Below are 27,888 nucleotides of genomic sequence, written 5' to 3' on the forward strand. Positions count from 1 at the left end.
AACTAATCTGCTTCCTCTAAAACTTTTTTTTATATAGTCTGTCAAAATCGGATGATACCTGGATTTTCATAGCATACTTTCTGATCCAGAAACTCATTTTTCCTTTGGAGATTACAGACTGCCATTTCCCCAAAGGCAAAGAAATACTTCATTTGCCAGCTCCTTCAGGACCCGCAGATGGATTTCACCAGGTCACATGGACTTGTGTATATTCAGGTTCTTAAGATGGTCTCAAACCAGATCTTCTCCTACAGTGGGCCCAAGGTCTTCATTCTCACAGTCCCTGCATCTGCCTTCAAAGACTTGGGTGGTGCAGTGAGAGCTTTGTCAGTGAAGACCGAGGCAAAGAAGTCATTAAGAACCTCAGCCTTCTCCAAATCCAGGGTAGCCAGTTCTCCTGATAGGTTCTGGAGGGGGGGCCAACATTGTCCCTGGTCTTTTATTTGCTGTGCACCTTAGAATCCCTTCCTGTTATCCATCACATTCCTTGCCAAGTTTAATTCTAACTGAGCCTTAGCTTTCCTAACCTGGTCCCTAGCTTCCTGGACAACATCCCTGTACTCTTCCCAGGCTGCGTATCCTTGCTTCCACATTTTATAAGCCTCTTTTTTCCTTCTAATCTTCCTCAGCAGTGCCTTATCCATCCAAGGAGGTCTCCTTGCCCTCCTGCTGCACTTCCTTCTAGTTGGGATGCAACACACCTGAGCTTGTAGTAGGTGATCGCTGAATATCAAACAACAGTCTTGGCCCCCCCTGCCCTCTAGGGCTTTATCCCATGGAACCTCACTAAGTAGGCTCCTGAAGAGGCCAAAGTCTGCTCTCTTGAAGTCCGGGGCAGTGAGCTTGCTGCACAGTCTTCTCACTGTCCTGAGGATCTCAAATTCAACCATCTCATGATCACTACAACCAAGGCTTCCCTGGAGTGTCACATTTCCAAGCAGCCCCTCGCTGTTGGAGAGGATGAGGTGAAGCATGGCACCTCTCCTTGTCGGTTCCTCTATTACTTGCAGAAGGAATTTGTCTTCCACACAATTGAGGAACCTCCTGGATTGCTTGTGTCAGGCTGTACCATCCCTCCAACAGATATCAGGGTGGTTGAAGTCCCCCATGAGAACAAGGGCCTGGGAGTGTGAGGCTGTTCCTATCTGTCTACAGAGCTCTTCATGCACAGAGTCCTCTCAATGAGGTGGTCTGTAACAGATCCCCACAGTAATGTCCCCCATTGCTTTTCTCCCTTTGACCCTGACCTACAAATTCTTTGCTGATCACCTGTCCCCAGACAGAGTACCATACTCTCCAGCCTATCCCTAACACAAATAGCAGGTTCCCATCCCCGTCTGCAAAGCCTGTCTTTTCTAAAGAGCCTGTAACCTTCCATTCCAACACTACAGTCATAGCCATCCCACCATGTTTCTGTGATACCTATTATATCATACCCCTACAGATGTGCACACATCTCTAATTCCTCTTCTTTATTCCTCATACTATGGATGTTTGTATAGAGGCATCTGAGCCAAGCTCCAAATGAAGCTGGCTCATTGGCTGGAGCGGCAGAAATCTCTGCATCGCTCCGAGCATTTATTATAGGTGTTGGCAACTGACTGAGAGTATTGGGATGGAATGATGCCCCCCTCCCCCAACACATCTAGTTTAAAGCTTCCTTGACCAGTCTGGCAAGCCTCCTACCAAAACAGCTCTTCCCCTTTTCAGACCATCAGCCTCCAGTAGACCTGGCCTCACAAATTGAATCCCATGTTCTAGACACCCAAACCCCTGACTATGGCATCACCCTTTAAACCATTTATTAGCCTGGCCAATCCTCCTAGCCTTTTTAAGGTCCTCCCCTTTATCCTGGAGAATTGATGAAAAGACTATCTGAGCTCCAAAGCCCCTAATAACCTCTCCCAGGGCTCTGTAGTCCTTCTTTATGTTCTCCAGGCAACTGCTATCTATATCATTAGCACCCACATGTATCACTAGGAGGGGGTAATAGTCAGTGAGACTTACTAGAGCAGGCAGCCTCTCTGCAACATCCCTGATCCGAGCCCCTTGCAGGCAACACACCTCTCTTAAGAGTGGGTCAGGTTGACACATGGGTGCCTCTGTGCCTTTCAGAATAGAGCCCTCTACTACTATGACCCGCCGCTTTTTCCTGGCAGGACCAGTAGTGATCTTTACCAGTGCATCAGCCGGTTGCTCATGTTGCGAGTATGTCTCCTCATTAGCCCCTTGCAGAACTGCAAAATGGTTCTGAGTGGGGACATCAGATTTAGGAGGAAATCCCTTACTTTTAATTCTCCTCCTCCTCCATTTTTTTTTTTTTGGTTTGGTTTTTTTTTTTTATTTTTTTGCTTTTCTGTTACTAGCTCCCAGCTTCCTGGGTTAATACCCTCCTTTTCTCTATGGGCTACGATGGACGCTTGAGGCCCCTGCACAGTTTGTGCCTGGAGCAAGCAGCCTTGCTTCCTCTCAGCTTCCCTGACATCTTGCAGCCTATTGACAGCGTCCCGCAGCTCAGCCCCTGCTGCAGGAGGGCCTCCACCAGGGAGCACCGAGCGCAGCCCTGCCCATCCTGCACCTTTCCCTCACAGGACCAGTGCAGGCACCCTCTACACCCCGAGCTCTGCACTGCAGCCTCCCCTCTCATCGGCTCTGTCTGGGTGCCTACGCTGCCACCGCCGGGGCAGCCAGAGCAGAGCTCCCACGCCGGGCCCTGGTCATAAACCGGGTACTCACCGCCCCGCTCGCCCCACCCAAACTAGCACACCCCCCTCATCGCTCCTGCTCCCTGGGGCGGCTTTTACCCGCTCTGGGCGGTGCCGTCCCTCCTGGCTCCGCCCCCTGTGAGTCCCTGCTCGTGTCAGCAGAGCTGCAGGCTGCTGGGTAGGGCCTGTCGATGACTTGAGGCTCTTTTGGTGGCTCTGGCTGCTCAGAGTTGAGGCTCTTGGACGCTGATCTCTCCCCCGCTCGGGTGTTGAAGACGTCCTCTCTCGAGCTACTCACCTCAGCAGTTTCAAATACATCTAAAATTAGAAAAAGGAGGTTATATTATTTTGCATTAATAGACATCAATAAGGTAGGAAATAAACTGATTAAAAGGCAGAGAAAAAATAGTATCTTTAGAACTAGGAAAGACAAAGTGAACTTAAAAAAATGTATATCCTGTGTGACGAGGTATAGCATATCCCGATTTATAGTATAGTTTGTATTTCTCAGTTGTTAGTCTTCAAAATGAAACAGAAATTTACAGTTTTCCCAGGGTGTATTCTAAACAGTATTACCCATCTATATTTTTATAGAAAGACATATTACATACACTTTTTCAACTCTAAAAAAAAATATAAACTGTTGCAAGGAGATGTCTCATTGCCTAATGTATAAATCATTTTGATGTACGAAGCATCACGTTGTTACATTAAGTCTGGCCTTAAAAACTGAAATGTTTAACATGGATATTGAAAACATTTAAAAATTAACATAAACTGATAAAATGAGTACACACAGCAGGAAAGCATATTTTTTTAATGCAGGAAATATTATTTAATTGTACCCACTTTGTCACTGCTTAGGTTAAAAATTCCACTTAGGTAATCTTACTGAAATTTGCCAGTTATAACAAATATTTCTGTTTAAGCATAAACAGTTAACACAATAACTACTCACAGTCTAGTTGTAATTTAGAATAGGTTACTTTATTTTGCTGCTGGGGTGGGATTTTTAACCTGTATGTTTACCAGAGATGTTAATGAATAGAGAATTAAGTAGACTTTCTTAAAACAGGAAAAAAGAGTTTTGTTTAATTGGCTGAAAAAAATATTTTTTCTTCTTGCTTACCTCAAAATATTTTCAGAAAAAAGTCAGAATGTCTAGTAAAATACTTTTAATTGGAACACAGCATATTAGAAACTGTAGATATCAATAAACACTCATTGTCACTGTCTTACATGTGCCAACATGCCTTTAAAACTTCTGCAGTCCATTGATTTTAATTTATTTATCAAAATGTTTTTTTGTAATAGGGCAGAGTAAGGTCCAGTATTAAAAATGAATAAAAAATAAAAGTAGCAGAAAATAGTATTTGTGTGAGTGTAAGGAAGCAAATAATTTATAAGGAAACAGCTGCTGTATTAAACTAATGTCAATGCAGAACCTGCATTAATTTCAGGTATTAGAGGTTTTAGACTAGGCCTACTTCATCATTGAAGCTGAGGTGGCAAGCAACAAATTCTGCATTCCCGTAAGAACATACTGAAAAAGTTACCCAAATGAAACAGGTCATATCTGTACAGCTGTACAAATATAAATATCTATATACATATCTATATGTATATCTATCTGTACAGCTGTAAATCATGTATTTCCATTGGTATCATATTGTCGTGGTTTAAACCAATCCACACAGGTCGTCCACTCACCCCCACCCCGACCCTCCCCACTCCCAGAGGGATGGGGAGGAGAATCAGGAGAATGTAACTCCCACGGGTTGAGATAAGAACAGCCCAGTAACTAAGGTATAACACAAATCACTGCTGCTACCACCAATGATAATAATGATAAGAGAAAATAACAAGAGAATGCGATACCACCGCCAAACGAGTTTGACCCCCGCAAAGAGAGAGAGTGTGCCCTTCCGGGTAACTCCCAGTTACCTCCCTGGGCATGACGTGCTGTGGTATGGAATACCTCTTTGGCTAGTTCGGGTCAGGTGTCCTGTCTCTGCTTCCTCCCGGCCTCCCCTCGTCCCCAGCAGAGCATGAGACTCACAGAGTCCTTGGCCAGAATAAACATTACTTAACAACAATTAAAAACAATCGGTGTTATCATCTCTCTGCCCAGGCTGGAAGTCAAAACACAGAGCTTGCACCAGTTACTAAGAAGGAGCAAAATGGCTGCTGGTAAACCCAGGACAGTATCCACCCCTTATTCCATACCATTCACATCATGCTCAGATCCCACATTTTCAGTATACCATCACTCTTATCTCAGTACACTCTTAGTGCATGGACCAGTCCCTATAAAGCTGCTGAGTCCATTCGGTCCATGATGTCAGGTTCCATCCCTTGTAACAGTCTTTCAGGACAGGAAAAGCTGTGTGCAGTGTTGGATCGTTGCCTGCTGATGCTGATTGTTCCTTCACTGCAGAACTTGTCTGGTTCTATCAGAATTCATTCTGTGTTGGGATGATGGTTGGAGGGAAGTCAGGACCAGTCACTGGTGACCTGAAGACATCTAATTGATGGGCTATAAAAGTATTACACAGCAGGCAACAGCACACAATTAAGTTCATTGGCTGTTTTCCCCTAAAATCAAATCCCCTTGAGGTATACATCGGACTTCCCCATTTTCCCGCATTACCCACCAAGTATATCCAGGTCCCTGAGCAAAAGCAATCCTGCGAGTGGGTTTGCCTTTACCTGAAGCAGGAATAACCCAGACTGTCTTCCCCAGAAAATTCTTCATATGCACCACAGGAACTTTGTCCCCCTCTACAATATGTAAAAGTTCTGACTGGGCTGGGCCAGCTCTATTGGCCGATCCTCTAGTGTTAACCAACCAGGTGGCCTTTGGTAAGTGTGTACCCAATGCTTGAAAGTTCCCCCACCCATTGCTCTCAGTGTGGTTTTTAACCACCCATCGTACCGTTCGATCTTCCCAGAGGCTTTTACATGGTATGGGATATGATATACCCACTCAATGCCATGCTCTTTGGCCCAAGTGTCTATAAGGTTATTCCGGAAATGGGTCCCATTGTCTGACTCAGTTCTCTCTGGGGTGCCGTGTCGCCACAAAATCTGTTTCTCAAGGCCCAGGATAGTGTTCTGGGCAGTGGCATGGAGCACTCGTATGTTTCAAGCCATCCAGTGGTTGCTTCCACCATAGTAAGCACATGGCGCTTGCCTTGGGGAGTTGGTGGGAGTGTGATGTAGTCAATCTGCCAGGCCTCCCCATATTTGTACTTCAGCCATCATCCTCCATACAAAAGAGGCTTTAATTGCTTGGCTTGTTTAATTGCAGCACATGTTTCACAGTCATGAATAACCTGGGCAATAGTGTCCATTGTTAAGTCCACCCCTCGGTCACGGGCCCATCTGTATGTTGCATCTCTGCCCTGATGGCCTGAAGTGTCATGGGCCCACCGGGCCAAAAATAATTCACCTTTATGTTGCCAGTCTAAGTCCATCTGAGCCACTTCAATCTTAGCAGCTTTATCCACTTGTTGGTTGTTCTGGTGTTCCTCAGTGGCCCGACTCTTGGGTACATGTGCATCTACATGGCGTACCTTCCCCACCAGGTTCTGCACCCGGGCAGCGATATCTTGCCACAGTGCAGCAGCCCAGCTGGGTTTACCTCTGCGTTGCCAGTTGCTTTGCTTCCATTGCTGCAACCACCCCCACAGGGCATTTGCCACCATCCATGAGTCAGTGTAGAGATAAAGTACTGGCCACTTCTCTCGTTCAGCAATGTCCAGGGCCGCTGGATGGCTTTCATCTCAGCAAACTGACTTGATTCACCCTCTCCTTCAGCAGTTTCTGCAACTTGTTGCCGAGGACTCCATACGGCTGCCTTCCATCTCCGATGCTTTCCCACAATATGGCAGGACCCATCAGTAAACAAGGCATACTGTTTTTCACTTTCTGACAGTTTGTTATATGGTGGGGCCTCTTCAGCACGCATCACCTCCTCCTCTGATGACATTCCGAAATCTTTGCCCTCTGGCCAGTCCATGATGACTTCTAGAATGCCTGGACGACTGGGATTTCCTATTCAAGCTCGTTGTGTAATTAGTGCAGCCCATTTACTCCGTGTAGCATCAGTTGCATGGTGTGTAGAGGAGACCCTGCCTTTGAACATCCAGCCCAGTACAGGCAACCGGGGTGCCAGGAGGAGCTGTGCTTCAGTGCCAATCATTTCCGAAGCAGCTCGAACCCCTTCATAGGCTGCCAGTATCTCTTTCTCAGTTGGGGTATAGCTGGCTTCAGATCCTTTGTACCCCCGGCTCCAAAAACCAAGGGGTTGACCTCGAGTCTCCCCTGGAGCTTTCTGCCAAAGGCTCCAGGTAGGACCATTTTCCCCAGCTGTGGTGTACAGTACATTTTTGACATCTGGCCCGGTCCGGACTGGTCCGAGGGCTACTGCATGAACTGTCTAGCGTTTAATTTGCTCAAAGGCTTGTTGTTGCTCAGGACCCCATTTAAAATCATTCTTCTTCCGGGTCACATGATAGAGAGGGCTTACAATCGAACTGTAATTTGGGATGTGCATTCTCCAGTACCCCACAGCACCCAAGAAAGTTTGTGTTTCTTTCTTATTAGTTGGTGAAGACGTTGCTGTTATCTTGTTGATCACATCTGTGGGGATCTGTCTACGTCCATCGTGCCACTTTATTCCTAAAAATTGAATCTCTTGTGCAGGTCCCTTGACCTTACTCCGTTTTATGACAAAACCGGCTTTCAGCAGGATTTGGATTATTATCCTCCCTTTCTCAAAGACTTCTTCCGCTGTATCGCCCCACACGATAATGTCATCAATGTATTGCAGGTGTTCTGGAGCTTGCCCCTGTTCCAGTGCAGTCTGGATCAGTCCATGGCAGATGGTAGGGCTGTGTTTCCACCCCTGGGGCAGTCGGTTCCAAGTGAACTGGACACCCCTCCAAGTAAAAGCAAACTGGCCTGCACTCTGCTGCCAAAGGAATTGAGAAAAATGCATTGGCAATATCAATCGTGGCATACCACTTGGCTGCCTTTCAATAAATCAGCATTGTGATGAGTGACTATTAATCCGGTCAGATCTGTTGTTATCTCAACCCTTCGTGCCCCAAGTTGGGCGCCAAAAAGAACTGTCATGGTTTAAACCAATCCACACAGGTCGTCCACTCACCCCCACCCCGACCCTCCCCACTCCCAAAGGGATGGGGAGGAGAATCAGGAAAATGTAGCTCCCACGGGTTGAGATAAGAACAGCCCAGTAACTAAGGTATAACACAAATCACTGCTGCTACCGCCAATGATAATATTGATAAGAGAAAATAACAAGAGAATGCGATACCACTGCCGAACGAGTTTGACCCCCGCAAAGAGAGAGAGTGTGCCCTTCCGGGTAACTGCCAGTTACCTCCCTGGGCATGACGTGCTGTGGTATGGAATACCTCTTTGGCTAGTTTGGGTCCGGTGTCCTGTCTCTGCTTCCTCCCGGCCTCCCCTCGTCCCCAGCAGAGCATGAGACTCACAGAGTCCTTGGCCAGAATAAACATTACTTAACAACAATTGAAAACAATTGGTGTTATCAGCTCTCTGCCCAGGCTGGAAGTCAAAACACAGAGCTTGCACCATTTACTAAGAAGGAGCAAAACGGCTCCTGGTAAACCCAGGACACATATAATGCAGATTTTTTTCCTTATTAAACTTTTTATTATTTCTACTAATTGTCCCTGATTTTTCTCTATATTTTGCAAATGTCTGTTCTAATCTGTTACCTCTGTTACCTCATCTTACATACAAGAAACACACCTGTGCTGGTTTCAGGTGGGATAGAGTTCTTCATATTAGCAAATATGGGGCTATGTTTTGGATTTTTGTTGGAAACAGTGTTGATAATACAGGGATGTTTTTATTATTGCTCAGCAGTGCTCACACAGAGCCAGGACCTTTATTGCTCCTCACACACCCCACCAACGAGTAGGCTGGGGTTGCACAAGAATTTGCAAGGGGACACAGCCGGGACAGTTGACTCCAAATGACCAACGGGATATCCCATACCATATGACATTGTGCTCAGTGTATAAAGCTGGGGGAAGAAGAAGAAAAGGGTTGATGTTCAGAATGGTGATGTTTGTGTTCCTAAGTAACTGTAATGAGTGACGCAGCTCTGCTTTCATGGAAATGTCTGAATGCCTGCCTGCAAATAAGAAGTAGTGAATGTTTTGCTTTGATTGTGCCCATGGCTTCTGCTTTACCTGTTAAACTGTCTTTACATCAACCCATCAGTTGTCTCACTTTTACTCTTTTGATTCTCTTCTCCACCCCACCAGGGAGGAGTAAGCAAATGGCTGTGTGGTGCTTAGTTACCAGCTGGGGTTAAACCGTGACACTGTGTTATATGTGAAAAGAAAAATTAAATTTTAAAAATCAACTGTGCAATTGAAATGCAGCAAATAATCAATACTGTTAGTCTGGGTATAGTAAATTAGGACTGGCAGTCTAAAATTACAAAACAAATATTACTAACAGTGCTGCAGTTAAAATTGTTGTGCAAGAAAAGTCTTTGTTTTTTCATGTTATACTCACATTCTCACTGTTCTGCTAAATCCTGAGATAGATTGATAAATTTAGATACAGCTGGGGGAATATCAGGTTGATCATCCTGAGCTCTTCCTGAAGAGGAATGTGATGTTAATGATGGGCTTTTCTGTGTTCTTTTTGCCAACAGAAGCATGATGTCAATGTTGTGAGTCTTTTTGGTTAGTTGGTTTAAAGCAATAATAGTAGGACTTCAAATGATCTGGAAAATAATTGGTGAATCTATAACTCTACCTAATTAGTTTCGGAAACTGGCTCACATATAGCGGTATATTTCTAAGTATCTGTGCAAAATCTAATGATGTGATAGGACACAGACAAGAAAACATTCCTAATGTGCACAGTGTCCGGCTTACTCATACCTAAAAAACTCGTGAACACTAAACTGCTTGACAAATAGCAAAAGGAAGATAGTAGTCTTGCTATCATGTCAACTAAATCTGAAAGTTGTATGGGTATTTCCCTTGCATTCTTATGACTATCCTGGCCTCAAAAATCTAAGCATCTTACTCTTCAGTCACCTCACCTAATATGCACGTAAATAGAGATATAGAATGGCAAATGTAAAGACAACTTTGACAGCTCCAAAGCCTGCTCCAGAAGCCGAGTAAATACTGGAATCATTAGCCCATGCCAGCTCAATTTTGCCATAGTTATATTGATGAATATGCTATCTAATGTTTTCTGTGATATCTGCTTTTCTGCTATCTCTCATCCCTTCTAGATTTAACTCTCTAAAATGAGATGCAAGGAGGAAAGATCTATTATCTCGCTTTTTTGACATTAAGATTATTCATTAGATACCTAAACTGGTACATATTTATAGATATGTATATGCTGCCTAAATATGTAGATACTTAAAAACATACTTATAAAAAAATAAGAGAGAATGTAAGAAGTGTAGGGGGAGAAAGAAACCGCACAAAGATGATGAAATCACAATAGTGTTAAACTCAGTATACGGTTCTCTCCTGAGTCCAGCTGGGATTTGCTTATCGAGTGGATCTATTTTAATTGTTGTTACTGAATCTGTTCTTTCTGACTCAAGTTGTCACATCGCTATGTGGCTGAAGCAATGCTTGCTAAGCTATTCTGGCATTAATCATGTTTATTGGTTGCAGGACCACAATTCTCTTATTTATGGGCACTACCCTTGGGAATGCAGGTCACTGTTATCTAACAGCAGAATCTACAGCTGCTCTTGCTGGCTTCAATTTGGGTATTACTTCTTTGACAGAGGTCATATAGAAACAACTGAAGTTAATTTTATGAGACATCTGTTATATTTGTGGTTATACTCTTTCAAGATTGCCCTCTAAAGCAGCAATTGCTAGAAGAAAATTGGGCACCTTAAGATAGAAGGAAAACCATGAAATGGAAGAAAATGTTATAAGTTATTTGATGATTTTTGATGACATTTAACATGACAAAGTAGGAAATAGTTTTAAATGAAGAAACCCGTAATTTGCAGTCAATATGTAACAAAATATGAAAAGCACAACTCCAAAGGATTTTACACTCATATATAATTTTTCCCAAATTCCTGAACTGTTTCAGTTTATATTAGAGGATTGCAAATTAATGCTTTTAAAACAAAGCCAGTAAAATTCTGAATATTTAGAAGTAGGTGTGGGTTTTTTTATTGACTTTTTAGTTAATATCATGACTTTTCCTTCACATTATTTGCTACAAATACAGAAATAAACAGGAAAAGATGTATATATTCACTGTAGAGAAAATCAGCCTTCTGAATGTAAGCATCTAGAGACAGTGTGGTATTTTCTGTCTCTCAAAATGTAGGTTCCTACTTTGAGTTAGTAAGCCTAGACAGTCTGTATAGTCAAGAGACATTTCTCGATGCAAATTTATCTCACCCAAAAGTTCCATCTTTATTTATTAAAATAACTCACACAACAGAATTGCCTGCCTCTCCTTAGTAGAAATTCCTAAAATGAGGATCTCAGTCAAATTTTTGTCTATTTCATCCATGTAAAAACCCAGCAATCTGACATTTTGATAATGGAATTGTAGCAGCTGAGAAATAATATGGCCCCAGAAGACAGACACACACAGACAATTGGGTGTGGTACTGTGTTGTTTCAGGATAAAGATTTCATACATAAGAGAGTGGTGGGCTAGAAGGAGCACTGAAAATGTCCTGTTCAGTAGTTTTAAAAATAGGAATTTCATGTGGGTAGAAGGAAAGGTAACCTTTGCATTTTTAAATTCAGACATAAATGGTAGAGGGAGATATTGTAATAGCTGTTATAGTGATATAGTGTATAGTGATAGACCATAGGAAGCCAAAAGTAGTTGTGGGTCAGACTATGGAAATTTCTATCATTAGGTCTTTATCTAAAATGCAAACTAAATAAATGTTTTATTATTTTTCTTTTTAGTACATCGCTATATAGTATTTCAGATTTGGAACTGTTTATTTTCTACAAAAAACTTACTATAAAAAAGAGTCCAAAATGAGATATTTCTCACAGACAGATCACATTTTAGTACACAGACAGCTTATTAAGAGCAAATACTGGACTATATTTATATATAGTATAAACGTAGTATATATAGTAGCTTTATGGATTTGATTGGGAATAGTTGGTAATGTCTCTCTCAGTTCCACTACTGTGAGGCTCCTTTAATACCTTAAAAAAGCATTTCCTTTAATACTTTCTCTGTTATCAAGCTTACTGTCCTTACTAGATCCCACTCTAGAATTGGATACCTTTTGTTAAGGCCTTATTTCCAAACTGTCTACTTTTGATTTCTCTTCTTTTTTATTTATTTTTTCACGAGTTCATCCTGTCTTTCAGCTCTTTGCTGATATATCTCAAATGTCCACATTAAATCTAAAAAGAACATATTAAGGTTCCTTTAGAAGAAGTAGAGAAAAACAGGGTGTGTCTATGGTTAATATTAGCCAACTATACACTCTTATAGTTGAGATGACTACAATCCTCACACTACTAATTTTTTCTCCAACTACTATGACTTTTTCTTTTTAAATCCTACAGGTATCCACTTTTTATTTAGACTCTGTGATAAACTGGAAAAGTAATTTGTGCTTTCAATTGCTTTCAATGTGCATTCATCAAGAAAAGATGATGCTAAGATCAGACTGCAGAAGGAGGGCTTTGCAGCCCTGGGACTTTGATTTCTTTGAGGTATTAAGCATGCACTGAGCTGAGAGGTATTTGCAGGGCAAAGAGACAAAGCCTTCTTCATTCTTTATTTGTAAATTCAGGGATGTTTGGCTGTGTAGGGGATCAACTGTGTTTCATAAAATGCTGTCATTTCTTTCTCAGGAAAATTGTCAGATACATACATAAAATCACTATCCTGCTCTAAGCTTTAAACAATACAAGGACATATACCCTACTTCTGCACTTCATGTTCTTATGCTACAGCTTATGCTGCAACAAAATAATATTATAAATATTTTACATTCCTTATTCCTTTACAGGTATTTCTTCTCTTACTCCCTTTTTAGGTAAACTGTACATTTAGCAGTAAACAGAGTAGAAAACATGATACTGATGCAAAACCTGCTGCTAATGACATGATTTGCTCTCAGTCTCATTATTTTCTGAATAATAATGACAGCTAATTTAAACTTAATGTACAGGCAATTTCTTAGATTATCCATGCCAACAGCTTCAGAAAGACAATGATGCCAAGGGTGAGTTAAGAAAGTGAAGCACAATTTAGCAGATTTTAGGCCCATTGAGCAAAGATAAAAATTCTTTCATAAGATGTTGCAGTGCTGCAAATGAAAAATCATTCATTATTCACCAAGCATACAAACACTTCAAGGACTCACTGTAATGCTAGAATCTTGTTCTATTAAAAGGACTTATGCATGGATATCTACATCAGTAAACCAGTGGGGTTTTTTTTTGTGTACTTGAAATCGCAACAATTGTGTAAAATCTTTACATGGATAAAGCCATCCTTTGTCATAATTTTAAAAAGAAATTTAATATTAAGAAGCATGCAGACTATACTGAAAACAGAAATCAATTATCAAATGATCATGCACTACTCTAAATAGAGCTTGTTATAGAAAATAGAATAGTGTTTTTAAATTTACTTTGTGAATATTCTTATTTTTCATTGTTTAAATAGCAGATGCTAAGGTTTAGCTGTTGGACTTTCTGAATCTTGTCTTCCTTAACATGTCAAATGTAGCACTGAACTCAGTGAAACTAGAATTTCAAAACAAGGGAAATTGGGAAACATATCTAATAAAACAGTACAAGAAACTCCTTTTTTTTTTTCATCATTTTTTGTTGTTCAAGTTATCTAGAAAAAGTATCACTATGAAAACTAAGTCTAAATATTATGTCCAGTTTTGTTTGCAGTTGCCCATGGCTGCAAAAAAGAAATAGATGTTACTAAAATTAGGCCATATTTTGCTGATCAGGAGCATGGTAAAGATTTAACAGCTAAGATGAAAGAAGAAATTCTTTACCATGAGGGTGCTGAGATGCTGGAAAAAAAAATTATCCAGAGAAGCTGTGGATAGCCCATGCCTGGAAACATTCAAGATTGGTCTTTGAGAACCTAATTTAATGGAAGATGTCCCTTCCTGTGGCAGGGGCATTGTAACTCTATGATCTGTAAAAGTCTCTTAAACCCCAAACTATTTAATATTCTATGATTGTATGAATGTTGTTAGTTATTTGAAAACAAAGCCAGGTTTTCACTTCTGCTGTTTTCTGATAAAGGTGTGTCTACACCTTCATCTTCACCTGGTAGTTGATTGAGCAATGCCAAGCTATTATTCAACCGCTGCTGGAAACACCAGTTTATCTATTGCAGTGGACTGAAAAAAAATGTGGCAACCTTGACAAGCAAGCAAAGATTTGACAGTAAATGCATGGGAAGACATGGAAGAAATTCTAGAAGAGCTGTTTGGATAGCTTGGAGCTGCTACAGACAGTAAAACCAAAGAAATTACTTGCAGCAGATCACAGTTCCTATCACCAGCTGGACTGTATGCCTCAGCAAATTAGAGACCTCAACCCGAATAAGTGTCCCAAGGGAGGATTTTATCTGTTCAGGTCTCTTACTGCAGTAAATGCCTTGTGCTTATGTTTTGGGGGCACCAAAACAGAGACAACTTTCAGGGATGAACAGACACCTGGTAAGGAACAAAAGACAAATTATGTTGAAGTAAATTCTGATTATATACTATGGAAAAAAAAAAATCACTGAGGTTAATCAAACATTGAAAAAGTTGACTAGAGAGACTCAAAACTCAGCTGAGCAAAGTCAACAGCAATCTTACTTACTTACCTTCAGAGCTGGCCCAGCAAAGCAGGAGTTGGACCATGTGACCTTCAGAGGTCCCCTACAACTTAAGTGATGCTACAATTCAGTGATGATGGATGATGATGTCACGGGTTAAATTTCCTATAGAATCATATAAGGGCCTTAAAAATACTTTTTTTTTTCTTCCATTTCAAACAGATTTCTGCTGAAAGTCTATGTCATAATCCTAATCAGCCATTTCTGCTGTTTTTAATTTACTCTCATTGTTATTAATTATATTATATGTGTTAGTGAAATAACCATGAGCCATTTGATGTATTCACATAGCAAATCATAACAGATTGAATAGTGATGTTCTTTCTCATAAGCAACCATGTCAGCTCTTATATCTGAGATTCATATGGTTTCTTAACTGAGGACCAGCAACCGTGTATTATATATCTCAATGACCTAAAACCAGAAAAAGACCAGAATATTAATCATGTACTGGCAGAACTATATCTGTAGAAAGATCTTTCCTGGAAGCTAAAAGGAGTATGCAGGCTTTCTTGAGTTCTAATTTGTAAGTTGCAACCTAGTTTTCTTTCATGACCAAAACTACAGTGTGAAATATTTGGAAGATAATTAAATTTGGTGTAAAATCAGCACCTGAACGTAAACTCAAAACCAGTAAAAAAACACACAACCAAACAAAACCCAAACATCTGAAAATAATTTTCAGTTCTTTTTTCTTAAACATATTTCCACAATCTATCATTTTCACTATTTTACTAAGCAAAAACATTCAGAAATAAAGTATATAAAGCCAAAAAAATGCCAAATGAAAACTGTGTTGATAGATACCTCTGAAGGAAATTTGTATTGTCTTCTTTCCAGCCAGTGAACACTGGAGTTATTTCTGGTCACTTCATCCTTTAGGAAATCTATTGATCAACATAATAATAATAACAACAATAATGATAACACCACCACCACCACCACCAATAGTAATACACACAGACACCCCTTATGCTGTTATGGTTCTCCTGAAAACACTTGTCAATGCAGGTAGCAACAACAATTTATGGCACTATCTTATAATATTTATTTTCTCAGCAGCTAACTGTTAGATAATTTGTTCTTACAGAAAACATTCTTTCTCTAGCTCCTTACCAGAATCAAGGTTTATGGGGAAATCACATCATTAAGGTTTGCTGAAATGGAAATGTAAACATATATACTGATAGAAATTTGTTAGCAAAATCACCTACTGTGGCAGAAATTGAGCTGATAGTTGAACCAGGGGTGACATGAAGATCAGAAAATTAAAAAGGAGCTTCCTTCTGCATCTAGAAAAGACAACATAAATAAATTAATATTTAAATGGAAAAGACATCCAGTGAATGTAAAGAAGTTACACTAAAGGATACGTAACACAAGGGTATCACCTAATTATTAAATTAATGACAAATACTAGTGCTTGTGAATTGCATCACATTTTTCTCATGTTTCGAAATATTTTGCAAGGATGACTTAAGCATGTGTCTCTTATGCAGATGGCAATAAAAGTATTCCTTTCCAATAAGAAAGAAAAATAAATTGTCCAGTAACAAATATTTAAGTCTGTCAGGATGTTCAAGAATGGAAACACAGGCAATCCTGAGTCACTTTCTTGTGTTCGGATGCCAGAACTGCAGCCTACACATCTTATCCATTCCACATAGTTTGATGATGCAAGATTCACTGGTGGTAAAACAAAGTCTTCAGGGTTCACATAGATCTCAGAACATATCTGCTGCTTGATTTTCTATCTGTTTATCTATTCTGAGGTTTCCAGTTACCAGGATAGATACACTTTGCTTGAATGACTGGGAATCTGCCTCTAGTAGGGGAAAATTACAGCTCTTGTTCATCATTCCTGATTTCTAGTTGCTTCTGGGTTACTTCTGATCATATGGTCATTATAAGAGATCTATTAATAATATAATAATTTTTCATATAAAAGAGAATAATAGAATTTCAGAATATGATATTTGTATATGTGATAGGGCAAAAACAAACAAACAAACAAACAAACAAAAACCAACAGAAAAACTTCCCACACCTGTTTAACTCATTTTAATGAGATGTCATGGTTTAAGCCCAGCTGCCATGCAGCCCGCTCGCTCTTCCCTCCCTCCCTTCCTCCCTACCCACACTCCTGGAGGGATGGGGAGGAGAATCAAAAGAATGTAACTCACATGGGTTGAGATAAGAACAGTGCAGTAACTATGGTATAACACAAACCACTGCTGCTACCACCAATAATAATAATGATAAGGGAAATAACAAGGGAAGAGAATACAACCACTCACCACTCACTGACCAATACCCAGCCCGACCGAGCAGTGATCTAGCCCCTCTGGGTAACTGCCCCCAGTTGTAAATTCTGGGCATGACATGCTGTGGTATGGAATACCTCTTTGGTTAATTTGCGTCAGATGTCCTGTCTCTGCTTCCTCCCAGCTTTCCCTCGTCCCTGGCAGAGCATGTTAACTCAGAAAGTCCTTGGTTGGAATAAACATTACTGAGCAGCAACTAAAAACATTGGTGTGTTATCAGCGCTGTTCCCAGGCCGAAAGTCAAAACCACAGAACTGCACCAGATACTAAGAAGAAGAAAAATGACTGCTACTGCTGAACCCAGGATAGTGTCCACCCCTTATTCCATACCATTCACATCATGCTCAGATATCACATTTTCAATATACCATCGCTCTTATCTCACATATATATACATATATATACATCCACACAGAGAGGGAGAGAGAGATCATTCCTTAGTGGATGGACCAATCCCTATAAAGCTGCTGAGTCCATCTGGTCCATGATGTTGGGCTCCATCTCTTGTAATAGTCTTTCAAGAGCATGAGAGGCAGTGTGCAGTGTTCACAGTCATGAGTAACCTGGGGAACAGTGTCCTTTGCCAAGTCCACCCCTCGATCATGAGTCCATCTCTATGTTGCATCTCTGCCTTGATGGTCTGAAGTGTCATGGGCCCACCAGGCTCAAAATAATTCACCCTCCCCTTCAGCAGTTTCTGCAACTTGTCACTGGAGACTCCATACAGCTGCCTTCCATCTCTGATGCTTCCAAAGCACTGGAGGGGCCCAGTGGAACAGATACTCACCGATACTGTCCCACACACCCTGCCACTCATGACTGTCCAGCCTCAGGGAAAATCTCTTGGTCCTTTTATATCATTGTCTAATCCTAGACAAGACCCAAACCTAACTCCACTTAACTTTAGAGATCAGGTGAAATGGTCATGGGTAAAACACACTCTGTATGTGTGCCAACATGCTGATCCTCATCACAATCAGCAAGCAGGTCTCAAGGGTACCCAAAGGACATTCAAAACCTTCAGAACTCTCAAATGATGCTGTGTACTTGTCACTGGGACTGGTGTAGCTGCTGTACTTGGAGCTGGAGTAGCTGTGCTGTCTGCTGCGGTCGGAGTTTGAATAGCTGCAGTAGTTGTCACTGGGGTGTGTGGGATTGTTTCCCTCATAGGCTGACCACCTGAGGAGGGGAGAAAAGATGTGTAATTGCTAAGCACTTCAATTATATACCTCCCAAAATATAGAGGTGGTGACCACACTGGGAACGCAAGCCAGATCAGTTTCATGATCAATGAGTCCATTGTGTTACAAGTCATTACCATAAAGTGCGATGAAACAAGAACCTTAGCCCAAAGCCCTCAGCCGATAAACACTAGAAGAGCAAATACCTGCTGCAAATAAGGTACAACATGCTGAAACTGTGAGATCAAGAGCAACAACTTTGAGAGCCAATAGATCAGCATTGTGACGAGTGACTATTAATCCAACACAATAAATGCTTATCACAAATACGATTAGACACACTCCAGTCATATCTGTCATTATCTCAACCCTTCGGCCCCCACATTGGGTGCCAAAAAGAACTGTTGTCGTTTAAGCCCAGCTGCCATGCAGCCTGCTCTCTCACTCCCCTTCTTCCTCCCCCTCTACTCCCAGAAGGATGCAGAGGAGAATTGGAAGAATGTAACTCCCATGGGTTGAGATAAGAACAGTGTAGCAATGTAGCAACTAAGGTATAACACAAACCACTGCTGCTACCACCAATAATAATAATGATAAGGGAAATAGCAAGGGAAGAGAATACAACCACTCACCACTCGCTGACCAATACCCAGCCCGACCGAGCAGTGTATCTCACCCTTCTGGGTAACTGCCTGCAGGTTACATCCTGGGCATGACATGCTGTGGTATGGAATAACTCTTTGGCTAGTTTGGGTCAGGTGTCCTGTCTCTGCTTCCTCCCGGCCTCCCCTCGTCCCCAGCAGAGCATGAGACTCCAAAAGTCCTTGGTCAGACCAAACAATACTTAGCAACAACTAAAATCATTGGTTTTATCAGCACTGTTCCCAGGCCAAAAGTCAAAACCACAGCACTGCACCAGCTACTAAGAAGGAGAAAAATGACTGCTACTGCTGAACCCAGGACATGAGACTTTTCTGAATTAATCATACAATGTGGATTATTAGACTATTAAATCATCAAGTAGAGAAACAATTAATTCTAGGTTCCATGTATATGGTGTGTTCTGTTCTGCCGTAAGATTTGTGAGTGAGCAGTAGGAATGTCAATAAGTTAAAACACCAAATCTAACCTTTCATTTATTCCTCACAAAGCAGATGAACTTTCACGGACTATTAGAGAGTCGATAGAATGAATATATTTTTAATAGAGCTGAGTTAGAAGGCATTGAGGTCTGTACCTTACTTCTAGCTCATAGTTTTTTTCTTTATGAAAAAATGAAAGAAAAACCCAAACAACCACAGATTTATCTGCCTTTAATGCATGCATAGTATTTGTCTTCTTGCTATATAAATGTTGAATTATTTAATAAGCATTATTACACTTAATGTGTTTGCAACCTTTTTTTAAAGTTTAATACTCAGGAAACGATGAATGCTAACAATCATATGGATGAGGAAAAAGTAATATGTGAATTCATATGTTCTAATGCTACTACTTTGAAAGCTGGGATTAGAATAGTTTTTGCGGCTTTACAAATGTTGGTATCTGTAACTAATATATTATTCTTAATGAATTTGCATGAAAAAATAATTGGTTTATAATACAATATTTAAAACCTAAATTACAGGTAGCAAACTGTAGTACTCTCACTTTAATTAAATAGGAATTAACCTGTGTTGTTATAATGAGCTCTGGCAAAGCAATCATTATCTTGTCACATTCATAATTATCCAATTAAAACCAAAAGCACTATGTTTTTATTTTTTATTGCTGTTGGTTATTACTATTGTTGTTATTATTACCATCATCATCATTACAATATTATATTTTTATATACTATTGATTTCAGTGGAAGTTACTCACAAATATAGAATCATAGAACCATAGAATAGTTAGGGTTGTAAAGGACCTTAAGATCATCTAGTTCCAACCCCCCTGCCATGGACAGGGAGACCTCACACTAAACCATGTCACCCGAGGCTCTGTCCAGCCTGGCGTTGAACACTGCCAAGGATGGAGCATTTACAACTTCCATGGGCAACCCATTCAAGTGCCTCACCACCCTCACAGTAAAGAACTTCCTTCTCATGGCCAATCTGAATTTCTTCTGTTTATGTTTGAACCCGTTACCCCTTGTCCTACTGCTACAGTCCCTGGTGAAGAGTGCCTCTACAGCATCCTTGTAGGTCCCCCTCAGGTACAGGAAGGCTGCTATGAAGTCTTCATGGAGCCTTCTGTTTCTTCTCCAGGCTGAACAGACCCAAGTTTCTCTTAAAAAAAAACACAATAAATGTATTCAGTCTGTGTTCTGTGGCACCAAAACAGATTTCTGAGACACTGGACATAAGCAATACTGGGTTCTGATCTGTGTTCCTTGTATTGTACATATATTTGTCATTAGAAATTCATTAGACAAAATGCATGCTCAGTAATACCAACTCTGATAAGAACCTCATCTTACCCCATTTCTCACTCTTATGAACCCATTGGTGTAATGTAAAATCAGATCACAGTGCATTTTTCACCTCTGTGATCTTGGATTCATTTCTGTACAGGAGGTAATTTTCAGTAAGTGAGAAGGAAAGCACTTAGACTGTGACTCAAAGCGTTACATGAGCTGATGACTGTATTGCTCTGGAACACTCGCATAAACCTTATATGTGTGTATACAGCAGAAGATATAAATTATATTTCTTGAAGAAGTATCGTAAACATTTGGAAATCTTTTGAAGAAGAGCTCTGCACTTGGCGCCTCTGCATCAGGTGAAGAGCTTAAATTCATCAGGCCACCTGTTTTGTCAAAGCATACTGTCTGACGTTCCCTGCAAGCTGTCTGTAGGTGGCACCCTGAGCAGAACATTGGAACAGCAAATCATTCTGCTGAGGTATCAGCTTTGTTTAACGATTCTACCATGCTTTGGATATCTTAGGGGCTCTCAGCACAGGCACATGAATCACTGTATAAGAAAACAGAAATGGAGAATGATAAGAGAGAGAAAACAACATGAAGGAGAACACCAGCACATGTAGTATAATATGTAGTATGTTGCACAAGCAGTACACATATAACTCAATTCTGACACATAAAGTTGCTCTGCAGCTGATGCTATCACTAGATAGAATGATTAGACAGTTTTAAAGTGACTCTTAACACCATCTGTACAGACTGTAGTGTTTAATAACAAGAAGACACCCACTGCATTTGTTGTAATTGGTGGCAGAAAGATCTTTTAGTGCACCTAAATACTTTTTTAAATCTGTCGCTATTCACCTTTATTCTGTGAATATTAAAGATGGCATATTGCTGGGGGGTGCAAAGTGTTTACTAGAACAGTACTGATGCTATCAACAAAGCCATCAGTAGGAAAAGATACCATCTACAGCATTCCAGAAAAATGGTCATGTTCTAGAAGTCTATTTTTTGGTTATTAATTTTTTTCCCTCTAAAGTCTTTGTTTTTCAACTGGAGACAGAGTTAGGAGCTATTAAATAAACCCCTTTGTACTTCACAAATAATGTAATCATTGAACAATGTTATTTAATACTTCTATACAGTGTGGTAATTGACTGTGATCCCATGAAAATTTTGAACGCTTTATTTATATTTATGTAAAAAAACTGTGAGTCCCTACATAATTCCTATATGTAAGGGTACTTAACAGAATAAATTATCAAGAGTTTTCTCATCATCTATTTAGCACTGATTTTTTTTCAATTATTCATTAACACTTCTTATCTCTTTTAGAGCAATCTCTGAAAACTCATCACCACCTGTAATAATGTGAAAAATTCTAAGGAATCTTACTTGAAAATATCAGTACAGTATTTAGTTTTCACTAGAATTAACTGATGAAACAATACTGTCAAAACACGAGGAACAAATTAAAGTAAAGAAGTTTTAAAGGGAGAGTGTCATCCTTAGGGAGGAATTTATGACTTCTAAATAAAACAGAATTTTTATTCTACATTAGTTTATAATAAGCTGTTTTGGTTAAATATTCAAAGATCATGACTTTTGAGAAACTCTAAGGACTAGGAAAAGGACTAAGAAACTAGCTACTTGGGATTTATGTGCTTAGTCATAGAATCATAGAATGGTTAGAGTTGTAAAGGACCTTAAAAAGCAAAGATATGAATATCTAGTAGTGAGGTGCCAAGACATATAACTGTATGAATGTTTGACACTAAAGACAAATCCTTGATGTGAGTTGAATGAGTGGGTTTAATTAAGTGCTTAGGTTTTTATATTTGATGCATAGGAAGAGTTATGTACACCTAGAAGAAGCAGGTACACTTTGTTGTACTCTTCATTTTCAGAGTATTATCCCGAGGAAAGTACCATACTAAAAAGGTGATTAGGTGTCAGACTAGATTGGGTCATGTCTGACCAACATGGGACAAGAGCTGAATGAAAGTGTTCTCTAAAATGCTGTCTAAAGCATCTGCAATTCATAAAACACGTCCATCTGTCTTGTGTCATTGTTCATACAAAATAGGAGGAAACCAAGGATGATTCCTAAAGATAAGGAATTTACCGAACAAGAAAATAGCATTTCTTACTGGACCAGAAAGAGAAAGAGAGGTTTTGATTGAAAGTAAGGATAGAACTTTATTCATACCTATTCCAGAGACTTTTAGGTTAATATGCCAGGTGTGTATATAGGAGGTGACTGTAAACCAGAATGTCTTTACACCAGGTAATTCCCTAATGAATCAACTGTAGAATAACATACTCTTCCTGTTTATTTTTGCATCTTACAAAAGTTCTGCACAATGCTTCATATAGGTGGAAGTACTCCCAGTTCCTGTGAACTGCCTCCAGTGTAGAGGGTTAAACCTCCAGCAACAGAGGAAAGAACTGAATGTAGGTATTCTGTGTGCTCAGTGAGCTCTGAACACCACATTTGCCATATATGCATATACAGCCTTCTCTGTATTACATAGGGAAATGCAGAGAAGATAAAACCCTTCACAGGACTCAGGTGGAAGTATAATTGTCTAAGAGATTTGAATATAGCTTAGCATTTTGATCCTAAGAACTGTTAAAACTACACAAAGGTCAAAAAAGAATAAGCAGACAGCTGTTGAACAGGGAAACGCAACACTGAAGTTTGATATACACAAATAAATATCACTTATGTCCCACTTCAAGTACCTCTCTGTTCTCACCAGGTCCTGCCACAAGGCCTATTATTACCTACTCCCTGATGTCAAAGTTTCCATTCATATTTCTGCAGTTTTACTTTCCATTTGCTTTAACTGCTTTAAATGTGGCAAAACCACTTTAGGTATGAAAGTAAAATAATGCATATGAAATCAATTGGCATAACACATGGAAATGATGACACATTCCTCAGAGAGGCTGAAGGTTAAGAGCTAAATTAAACTTTTCTCTTTTTCTCTTGTTGTGGTAACAGCAGGGAGGGAAGGCTGTGCCAACAACTGGATCAAAATCAATAACAGCATCTGTTACTGGGCTAGCCAGAATTTTGCCTGGATGTTTGGTTTGAATACAAAAAGATGAGACATTTATCCCATAAGCTGGGGGAGAATCAAAGTACTCTCAGCATTCTGATATAATATTATAATTATGACTGACAATGAATTCCTTATCTAGTAGAGATAAAACCTTATTAAAATAAAATCAGAAAAGGAAGGGGACTTTTATTTATAACAGTAATATAGAAGACCTTTGCCTATACCTCCTTTAGATTCCAGTTTATTTCCCTGTGCTGGTTTTGGCTGGGATAGAGTTAATTTTGTTCATAGCAACCCGTAGGGTACTATGTTTTGGATTTATGAGAAAAACAGTGTTGATAACACACAACTGCTTTAGCTATTGCTAAGCAGTACTTAGACAGAGTCAAGGTCTTTTCTGCTTCTCACCTTACCAGCAAGTAGGCTGGGACTGCACATGAATTTGATAGGGGGCGCAGCTGAGAGAGCTGACCCCAGTAGACCAATAGCATATTATGTGCTCAGCAGGAAAAGCTGGAGAAAGAAGCAGGAAGGGAGGACATTCAGAGTCGTGGTATTTTGCCCTTCCAAGTAGGTATTGGGTCTGATGGAACCCTGCTTTCTTGGAGATGGATAAACACCTGCCTGCTTATGGGAAGTAGTGAATTAATTCCTTGTTTTGCTTTGCTTGTGTGCCTGGCTTTTGCTTTCCTTATTAAACCCACAAGTTTTCTCACTTTTCTGATTCTCTCCCCCATTCCACTGAGGGGGAGTGAGTGAGCAGTTGTGTGGTGCTTAGTTTCTGGCTGGCGTTGAACCATGGTAATATGTGAAATATAGTCATGCTTGTTGCTTTTTAAGAGCTAGTTTAAGCATTTGATTTACCATGCACAGATTCTGATTCTCCTTACCAATTCTGACCCCTTCTCATCGCCTTTCCCAACAATTTGAACTCACCACTTTCAGTCCTTGTTGACAGATTGAAGAAGAAAACAGCTCTAAAACAGTTTTTGGTGGTTTTCTTTTTTGTTTGTTGTTTGTTGTTTGTTTTTTTGTTTTTAATCTAAAAGACTAAAAATATGTTGTGAATTTGGTCTCTAAACTTTTGCCATTCATTTGTTTTCAGTAGACATTTTTTAAAGTTTGCTTGATAGCTCAGAAGTAGATTTATTAAGAAAGAAATAAAATTCTAAGTAGTAGAGATTTCTGAACAGGAGTTTGAGGGCAACTGTAATAGGAGGAGATGCGCTGGTCCATGTGGTAGGAAAGATCAGGAAAGACCAGAGAGAGATAGAAGAGTAATAAGGAGGGTGTCAGTCTATCGCATCAGACAAATGTCTCTCCAGGCCTTCAGCTGGAAAATATTTTCCCTGAATTCAGTGTTCTTTATTAATTCTAAAAAATATGTGTGACACTAGCTTACAATTTGAATGTCTCTGTCCTTCTGTAATGCGAAGCTCATGGAGAAGTTAACAGCCACCTTACTGCTATATTTTACTCATTTTTTTTCATATGATATAGGAACTGAAACTCTTGTACAGATTTCAATCTTGATGACTTCAGGGGGAGACTACTGGTTTTCTAAGAGGTGCTTCTTATATTTTTTTAATGCATAAAAATGATACAGTAGTGAGTATTAAAGTTACAAAGCAATCAAAAAGTAAGGAAAAACAGAATTAAAGGCTGCCTGTCCTATAGGAAAAAATAGCTCATAATAATATTATCATGCCACATTGCATGATATTTATCTGCCTGGGGGCTGAATTGTATTTGAAGGTGTAAACTTTACTTTCACATTTCCTAGACGTCTTAATGATTAATTTTTCAAGTTTTGTATTCTTTTAACTACATAGCTGTATGGACATACCCTTAACATGAACATACATAAAGCATAATTAATTCAGCTTTAGGATATTTCACATTTCACATTACAGTTACTCATCGCTAAACTGCATTGTTAAGGTTTAGAATATTATCATAATCAGAAAAGTAGTGCTATCATATCCTCAGAAAAAGTGGATAGTTATACAGTCATAGCTTACCAGAAGTTTTCACAAGGACACTTAATTTTTTTCAGTATTCTCAAAATATCTCTATTTCTAAACATGTTAAGTTTCTTGACTGCATGGCTTTGTTTTTATTTGTAAGTGGTTTAATAATTTATTATAGATAATGTTAATTGCCATAGTTCAAGAATGTCATATATAAATGTTTGCTGTGGGGAAAAAATATCTTTAAAATGTCATTGGTATTTTTCATCACTATAACTGTGAACACTGCATGGTAGCTAATAAACAAAGACAGTGCAATTAAATACCATAATCTTCTGTGATTATACTTACTTCTTTTTTTTATTGCAAATCTTACATTCATTCAAAGCTTTTTATCTTGTTCTTGGAAAATGTTGCAGTTTAGTAGGAAAACACTTTAGATACATTTTATTCTCCATGCAGGTGATGAAGCTGAGAAAGTTTGTAGCACATCCACTTGACAATCTTAAAACTGAATCAGCTGTTTTCTGCATAAAATATTGTTTCTTATTTAAAACCTGACTTCATATGATTCATCTAATTTCCTGAGCAAATTAATAACTTTTCTTTCCTACTGAATGTAAAGATTTGGGGGGAGAAGGTTACCTCAAGGAGAAATAGGTGTCTTTTCAAACATGAAGGAAATGTGCAAAACCTGCATAGAAGCATAATATAAATATAAATATAAAACATGTATAGAAGCATAATACTGGCAGCTGCTGAAACATATGCAGTTATGGATTATATATGACAGTGCCTGAACACTTAATTTGGTCTTCATCAATAAAGGGTAATTATCTTAAAAAGTTTTCACATCAAATGAACATAGTTTGTAAAATTAGAAGAACAAATGTCAGTTTAATAATGTTTTTCATACAGTTTACTATTACACAGTTAGGTGCAAATGAAGGAAAATATGATTTCCCTGGGACTTACTTCCCCTCCAAGGTATCAGAGCTTATGCTACTCTGTTGCTACTTAATGAGGACAGGTATCTAATTGTGAATGTATTTACATTGCACTTATGTTCTTTGTGAAACCATACAGAATATAATCCACATTTCTTGAGCCCAGTACATTTTCTTTTTCTTTCACTAGCTTATTTTTTTCCTCAAATAGGAAGAAACTAAGTATCACAAAGGAAAACTTCCTTTGTTCAAATGATTGGCCTTCCAGAACTTTGGGGCAGAGTAACATGTATGTAGATTTTTCATTTTGGGAAGTCTATGTATTAAATTTGCCAGGCAACTGTAAAACTATGCTAACTGTATTGTAGGATTTGAAAATTTTACTTAACCTCTGCCCATCTGATTTGTTCCTAATCATAATTCAGTATTTCATTCGTTATGAGCTCATAATATATGCACCAATAATTTTATACCTATTTTACTAGATATGGTTTTGTTATTAAAATGATACTTAGGAGAACCTCATCTGAGGACCTGGTTCAGGTTTTGTTTGAGAGTAACGTATATGATTTGCTTAAATGATGTCATGACCAAAGGAACAGGAATAAAGGGAGAGGGAAGAATGACAGGAGAGAACTAATTTCTACTTATTTTGGGGAAACTGAGATAGCACCACTGTGCTGGTAATGTTAAAAAATGTTCTTACCTCCATAGATTACTAATGTTTCTAGTCACCATTACAAATTCTTATTAAATATTTCCTACTTCAGAGCAAACTTCTAATTACTTTAGAAACAATTTTTTTTTGGATACACAAACCAGATTTGTTATTGTGGAACTGGTCTCCATAGACTTCTCCGTCACTGGAGAGAGAAGGAGACTCATTCAAGGGCTGTTTAAGCTTTTAATTTTAAATGTTCTGGAGCCCTCTCTGAACAGCTGATTTCCTCCCCACTAATCAGAGGAATTTTAAGGCACCAAGCTTGTCTACTCAATTTTTGCGAATGCCCCTCTTTTCTCCTCAAGATAAAAGGATAGATCTGAAAAAGATTTCAGCATTTCAGTACTAACCGTTGTAGTACATTGAGACCTTAGAGCAGCCTTCTAGTCCCTAAGGAGACCAACAAGAAATTTTGAAAGGGATTTTTAGAAATCTGGAGAGGGACATTTTCTTCTTCACATAGTGAAGAAGAAAATTGGAACAGGTTGCTCAGAGAAGTTGTGGATGCCCCATTCCTGACAGTGTTCAAGGCCAGGCTGGGTAGGGCTTTAAGCAACCTAGTGGAAGGTGTTCCTGTCCATGGCAGGGGATTGGAACTAGTTGACCTTTAAAGTCCTTTCCAACCCAAACCATTCTATGATAATTCTATGAAAAT

Source organism: Lathamus discolor, chromosome 4 (genome assembly GCF_037157495.1).
Source record: "Lathamus discolor isolate bLatDis1 chromosome 4, bLatDis1.hap1, whole genome shotgun sequence".
NCBI classification, from domain to species: Eukaryota; Metazoa; Chordata; class Aves; order Psittaciformes; family Psittacidae; genus Lathamus; species Lathamus discolor.